This window comes from Ceratotherium simum, chromosome 6 (assembly GCF_057802395.1).
Source record: "Ceratotherium simum simum isolate JZ-2026a chromosome 6, ASM5780239v1, whole genome shotgun sequence".
Lineage (NCBI taxonomy): Eukaryota > Metazoa > Chordata > Mammalia > Perissodactyla > Rhinocerotidae > Ceratotherium > Ceratotherium simum.
Genome location: NC_141905.1, coordinates 83141688 through 83149510, shown reverse-complemented (window position 1 = coordinate 83149510; position 7823 = coordinate 83141688).

Below are 7823 nucleotides of genomic sequence, written 5' to 3'. Positions count from 1 at the left end.
AAATTTATTGAGAACTCTTTTGAGAATCCTCATGAGTAGGCAGAGGCTGGACAGTCTGTTCCCAGCTGCCAGTGGTGACAAAATGAAAGCCAGAAAATGGCTCTCTGTCGGCTACTAATTTTCCTCCCAAGGAGCCCTCTTTTTAAAATTAGGGTTTTGCACATTTCCCAAGTGTATCTTCATGTGAACTTAAAAGTTATGACCACTTTTCAGTCCAGCCATTCACTAGGAGTTCCATCCATGTTCACTTGAGCCAAGCAAACGTAGCTACTTCCCAAATCCAGCCAAGTGCCAGGCTTCCCCTGATGGGTATTTCCAGAAACAGCATCATTGCAGGGTATAAGGCCCCCCAAGAGTTCCTAAAATCATTCAGTGACCTGGTAACAGGCAAGGACTGTACGGAAGAGCCACCCACCAAGTTTCATGTTATCAGCAAATCTACCGTGTATTTATTTCTGTCCCAACTCATCATGAAAAAGTATGTGAACCACATCATGGAAAGTCATACAAAATACAAACATTGTACAAGGAAATTGAGTCTCAGAAAGGGTTCCCCCAGAAGACAAAGGCACACCTCTAATAGGATAATTTGGGGAGGGCTTATTCATAAAAACTTGGGTGCAGGGAAACCCCACGAGATAGTACAGCCACCGGGGGCCAGCAGTAGCAGAACTGTTACAACCTCTAGGCCCAAAGGGCAAGGGAAGGAAGAAGTTACTAGAACCCAGAAAGAGAGACATATGGAGTGTCGCAAGGAAGCCTGAGAGGAATGAAGCACAGACATGTGCTGCAAAATGATGAACCTTGAAAACATCATGCGAAGTGAAAGAAGCCAGACAAAAGGCCACATAGTATATGAATCCATTTATAGGAAAACATCCAGAATAGGCAAATTTTAGACACAGAAAGTAGATTAGTGGCTGCCTAGGGCCGGGGGAAGGGAGGAATGAGGAGTGACTACTAATGGGTTCCAGGTTTCTTTTTGGGGTGATGAAAATGCCCCGAAATTAGATAGTGGTGATCGTTGCACAACTTTATGAATATACTATAAACCACTGAAATGGTGTGCTTTAAAATAGTGAAATTTATGGTATGTGAATTGTATCTTAATAAACTTAAAAAAGGACAGGGGAGTATGACCTTTGGTGGAAAGGCAGAGTGAGCCCAAGGCAGCCTGGTGGGGGTGGTGGGAGGAAGGAAGAGAAGAATTGGAGACAGGGGAAATAAATACACTGACCTCCCTTTCCTCCCTCCCTCTGGTTGACTATGGCTCCCCATTGGCCAAACCCAACTGGAAGCCAGTGGGCAAGCAAACATTGGTGTAGTCCATATGGGTCAGCCTCCCAAGCCAGAGAGCAGGGTGGGAAAAGATGCAGAATGGATCCGGAGGGCAAGCGGAAGACATCTGGCACATCAGAAGAGGAGGAAAATAAGAATATATAGATGAGATGAAGCCTGGGGCAGTGAGAAGGTGTAAATATGTCCTATAAGGTACTCTCGAGTGCTAGAGTTAGTTCACATTCAGGGTATGAGCTTCCTAGCAACCAGCACAGAGACGGAAATTTATCAGAAAGGAGATTTGTGGTGTCTGTTAGGTAAAAACAAGATCAAGAGGAAGACGTTCCCCTGAAGGATGGACACGGTGGCATGCTCTATGTCTAACGTGCTACAGTTATGGTGAGAGAAAGATGCAAAAGGAAAGAGGGCAAAGAATTTGCTGCCATTCTCTATCAGCCCAAGATTTGTAAAGACTTCCCTCCCCACACTCACCCGGCAGGTTGCTGCTCCCTTTACAAGTCCTCTCGTCACTGCAAAGGCACAGACTGCCAGACTGTGCAGGAAGATGGAGGGCTCGGTCCTGGCGTCAGACCACCTGAGTTTAAACCCCTGCTCTAACATTTAATTCTCTATGACCTATGGAAATGGACTTAATCACTCTATGCCTTAGTTTTTTAGCCTGTGAAACGGGAACAACTAAAATCCACACCTCATAGGGTTGTTGTAAAAATTAGATGAAATACCCCATGGCCAGGACTTCATACTGTTCCTGGTGCATCATAAGTGCTTGATAAATGTCTACATTGACTCTGTTAACTATAATGATGATATAAGAGTTGGCAAGCCCTGCATAATCATCTCGTTTCATTTGCTCATTTTTACAGGGGAGGAGAAGGAGGCCCAGAGAGGGGTGCGATCTACCCAAAATCACATGATCAGAAGAAAGGCCAAGTCAAGAAAAGAACCCAGCTTCCAGTCTCAGCACATCATGGTAATTCTCAGCAGTGGCTCCCGTGTTTATATTTTGCCTAGGAGCAGTTCCCTGGCAGCCTGTCTGGACTGCAGATATAGAGAAAGCAAAAACCTCAGAAGCTAGTTCGTGCTGTGCATGCAGTAGGTATTCAGTAAATGCTCGTGGCAAGAATTTGTGAATTTTTGTTACCATTGCCTGGCATACCAAGAGCTCTTTGAGGGCAGGGTCTGTGCCCAAATCTGTCTCTCTAGTGGCTGGCACAGGAGCCTGGCATAAATTAAGTGCTTAATAAATATTTTACATGTATTAATTATTAACGTCTGAGGCTATTTATAAACAGCTATGTGGGAAAAGCCCAGTTGGGATTACGGTTTGTGTCAGAAGTTAAATTCTCAGCCCACTTACAAAAAGCCATGTCAAAACATGGCTACAATCCACCCAAGAAGTCTGGCTTTCTCCTACTGACATAAAAGTGAAAATGCCATTTAAGGTGACACATGAACTGACCCCAGAGGTACAAATTATCCTTTGGCCTGAGCTTGCTCATTCTGCCAGTTTATCCAAGAGTAACCAGAACTGGGCCCAAGCGTTATGGATTTATTTTAAACAAATTCCAGTTTCCATCTGTAGTGGGTGGAGTCGTGTCCCCCCAGTGATACGTCAAGTTCTACCCCTGGTGCCTAGGAATATGACCTTATTTGGAACCAGGGTCTTTGCAGATGTAACCAAGTTAAGATGAGGTCATACTGGATTAGGGTGGGCCCTGACCCAATGACTGGTGTCCTTTTAAGAACGGAAAATAGAGATCTAGATACAGACACACAGGGAGACTGAGGCAGAGATTGGAGAGAGGCATCTACAAGCTGAGGGACACCAAGGATTGCCGGCAACAACCAGAAGCTGGAAGAGGCACGGAAGGATCCTCCCCTAGAGCCTTCAGAGAGAGCGTGGCCCTGCCAACACCTTGATTTCAGACTTCTGGCCTCCAGAACCGTGAGAGAACAAACTGCTGTTGTTTTGAACAGATTTCTGTTGTCTGAACACACTTCTGTTCTGCCACCTAGTTTGTGGTCTGTCCCTGTCGATTTCTGCTGAAGGGGAAACTCTGGTAGGTAAGGTAGGAAGTTATGCTAGTTATCCTAACAACAGCCACGACTTAGTGAGCTCCTATTATGCACCAGGCTCTGAACCAGCTCCTATTATGCATCAGGCTTCCGTAACTTCTCTTATTGACTCCTGTCACTAATCCTATGTGCTCACTTATTCATTCAACACACATTTATGGAACACTCACTGCTGAGACTGTCTTAGCATGGGTTCCCCGAGAAGCAGAACCTCAGACAAGGTCTTGGGTGCCGGGGCTTTATTTGGGAGGTGATCCCAGGAAGCAGGAGTGAGCGTGTAGGGAGTGGGAGTGAGCATCAGAGGCTTGATTACCCTGGGAACTCTGAGAAGTGTAGAGGAAGCATTTCAGAACTCAGTGTTCAAAGAGCAGGACCCCAGAGCATTTACCCACCGCGCCTCCCCTGCTGATGACAGTTGCTTGTGGGAGTCCCCCCTACACACACACTGTCTCCTCTGAACTTCCAGGACTGTACCTAAGTGCAGGTCAATGCAATCCCTTGGTGTTGAAGAAGGCTCAGGGCAGAATGGGGAAAGTTGTGCTGTCCTGAGCCGTGTGCTGTCAGTATGGGAGGGGGAGCCTGAGTTTGCATGCAACTGCTCACCTCATCTGCCATTGAGATCAGAGGCCAACCAGCTGCATCATCTGCAGGGCCCAGCGCAAAATGAAAATGCAGGGTGCCTTGTTTAAAAGTTATTAAGAATTTCAAGGCGGTGGCTGTGGAGCATTAAACCAAGCACAGGGTCCTTCTAAGCGCGGGGCCTGTGCATCTGCACAGATTGCAGCCGTGAAGCCGGCCCGTGATGAGGAGCTCTGTGGCATTTGCTCTAAGTGCCTACTATGTGCAGGCACCACACTGAATGCTTTACACATGCAATAAATGGTAGTTATTTATATCACGCCTAACGACAATCACATTAAATATTTCTCTGGTGGGAATGAATTTAGACAAATGCACATTACTTTCTAGTTGACAAGTCCCTAAATCCACACAAGGTCTACACTTGCTGAGTGAAAACCACCTCGAACTCACACCTGACAACTTTCAATTCATGTGCGGAGGAGTTTAGACAAACTGAGCGTTGCATAAACACGTTTTTATGGTTTTCTTTATTATCATCTCTGACATCAGAACATCACAAATCTTTTGTTTGGCTGATATTTAACATGAACATAGGTTTCTCTGCCTTACCCAGCATGACTCTGCCAAAATGCCACAGATATATTAAATTTTTTCCTGTCGTCAAGAAACCATTCATATGGAATTTGAAAATGATTTATCAGATCATTGGGCTTAGATTTTTACAGCTTTATGAACAGTAATTTCTACAGGCCGCAGAAAGCTACAGACCCCCCCGATCTAGGCCCCCCAAATACTAAAGTTACTCTAGGCTCTAGGCTGGGCACAACTTCAAGTTCCAAAGAAAAGCAGAAGGGTGGCCCAATGTCTGCTCGTGACAACCAGATGGAGTGTGTGAACCTCTACTGGATCCTGAATCCAAAAAAAGTCTATAAAAGACGTTTGAGACAATCAAGGAAATTTGAAAATTGCCTAGGAATTAGACAGTGCTTCTCAATCTATCTTTTATTTTTCAGTGTATCTCAGACAGATGCTTTTGTAAAATATAATAATAAAGTGAATTTCTTGAAAAATAAAATGAAAAGTATACAGAATGCAAACCCAGATTTTTTATTATTAAACTTAAGAGATCTAAAATTATGCTGTCCAACTACTATGAAAGTTTCTAAAAGCTTGCTCTCAATTTCAGTATTTAGCTTGCTGCAGACCTGTAACAAATAGTCAGCAGATTGCCCCAGGATGCTGACCACACATTGAGTAGCACTGAACTGGTAGCCCCGTAGTAAGAGGTATTGTTAATTTTCACAGGTGTGATAAGATATTGGGGTTTTGTAGTAGAAGGTCTTTCTTCTTAAGAGATACATGCTGAAGTATTTAGGGGTAAAACATTAGGATATCTGCAACTTACTCTCAAATGGTTCAAGAAAAACAGTATCTATGAATAGAAAGAAAAAAAGAGCTAAAGCAAGCGTAACAAAATGTGAACAAATGGTTCCCATAGGTGGCTGGCCTATGGGTATTCACTGGACTATTAAATCAACTTTTCTATCGATTTGAACAATCTTGAAATGAAAAGTTGGAGCCGGTAAGAAAAACTAGCAGACCACTGTTCATTTCTTCCCAGCAAAAATTAAACGTGAGGACAAGTCTCCAGAGATGCACAGGCCAGGGGGCCAGGTGCACTCACCTGTCCACACCCCAGTGAGCACTAGGCAGGCAAGACAGCAGAGCCAAGGAGAGCCTGGGAGGCCCCCAGACCTGCAGTTTCAACCTGGGCTCCACAGTGTGTCTGCTGGGTGGCCTTGGCAAGTGACCCAACCTTGCAGCCTCAGCATCCTCATTTGAAATGCAAGGGCTGCCCTAGTTAATGTGAAATAATGGTGCTTTCCTGGGACAAGTAAGTGTGCCATGAATGGTGGGTATTGGCAGGCCTGGGCTCCCCCAGCTGGCTGACCTGATGAACGTGGGCCTGATTTGTAAATTTTCAGGGAAAATAATGGGTGGATGATTTTTTTAAAGTACAGAGTTCCCCAGGGGAGACAGATTCTCACTGAAGTCCGCTCTATCATAGGGCATTTGGCAGGTGATTGAACTGCAGGCTGCATCAAGGGCTTTAGACCCTAAAACCAGTTCTAGTCAGAGCTGAATAATTTCCTTGACAACGAACTCCTTTCCCTTGTGTGCAGGATTCCAGGAGGCTGGCCATGCCCAAGCTCCATTTCTCCTTGGCTGTCCCAGCAGTGGCCCCACCATGGGCCCGACTGTGGGCTGAGTCATGTCAGTGACCTGTATGACTCTGGTGTTAGTCACGATTGCTAACACGTCTGAAGGTCTGTGTGTCATGGGCCTGCCCTGCTGTAGGAAAATTAGCATTCCAAGGGTAGGGCCCAGTGCTAGACATGTGAGGAGGTGGCCTCACAAGAGGCCAGGGGGAATTTCTAGACTTACGTTGGCTTCTGTTTGACTCCACGGGCCACTAATAGGCTTCCCCACTCTGGGTTCTACTGTGCAAGGACTGGACGTGTGTTATCTAGTATTTAAATTAGTTTCCCAGGGCTGTTGAAGTACAGTGAACTTGGAGGCTTTAAGAACCACCCTGCACACTAGGTTGGCCACTAGCTGGCTGAGGGAACTTAGGCAAGATACTTAATCAGGACTGGCTACAGAATTTGTGGGGCCCAGTGCAAAAGGAAGATGCAAGGTCCCTTGTTCAAAATTATTCAGGATTTCAAGATGGCAACAGCAGAGCATCAAGCCAAGGGTGGGCCCTTCTGAGCGTGGGGCCTGTGTGGCTGCATGGGTCACAGCCTGTGGAGTTGGCCCTGCACCTAATCCTCCAGGAACTTCGCCCTTCTCACAGACAACTGTGGGGTGTAATCCCCACCTCGAATGAAGGTGAGGATTAAATGAGATCATACTTGGCCCATGCTGTTGCCCTGAGATCCTCTCTCCTTGGAGGACGCAGCAGGCTCAGGTCAATCTTTACACGGAGGGTCCAGCCCGAGCCAGGCGCGGAGCAGGCCCTCCGTCAATGTTTGTTGAGTAGCACGAGCTCAATATGTTTGTTTATTTCTTCCGTATGTTACACTACAGATTCGCTCCTTTCTTCGGATCAGCATGCTTGTTTTTGTTTTTGTTTTCCTAGGATAGAGCCACTGTTTTTCAAAGCATTCAGGCAGTGTGTGTGTGTGTGTGTGTGTGTGTGTGTGTGTGTGTTTAATTAAAAAATAAAAGTGATGGGCTAAAACCCAAATGCCAATTAAATCCTGAAACTGAGAGCTTCAACTGCTCTGATCTGTACCCCTCACGGCATAGGGCATGAGCCTAGGAGTTTTAATGCATAGGTGGGAAGGACCACAGCATCTGTGAAGGCAACATGTACTCACTGATTAAAATTAACTATGAATCACATAGTGATTACGTTATAGCCACAACGAGCACAGCTATTCCACAAAATAGGGCGGCAAAATTCCCACCTCCATTCAGGACAGCAACTGAGAGCTTCAGATAATTGCGGTTCTGAAGTGAGCTGAACCCTGAATAACAGGGATGGGTGAGGGACAATACGGTTAAGTCCAACTCCCAGCAACTCTCGCTGCACAGACCCTTGAAATCCTCAAGTGCACACAACTAGCCCATTTTATTGCACAAAACAGTTACAATAAAAGGACCTACTATTATCTAGGGCCACTATCTTTTTTCTACAACCATTGGTTCCTGGAAATGAAACAGGAGAGAGATAGGGAATGTTGAAATAAGGACCTGTTAGAGGTCTTTGATTGTGGCAAAGGGAAAGCGGGCTGCGCTCTAGCAGCGGGCCTGTCCCCGGGCCTTTCACAGGCCATTCCCAGGGAGGCACAAAGCAGAGA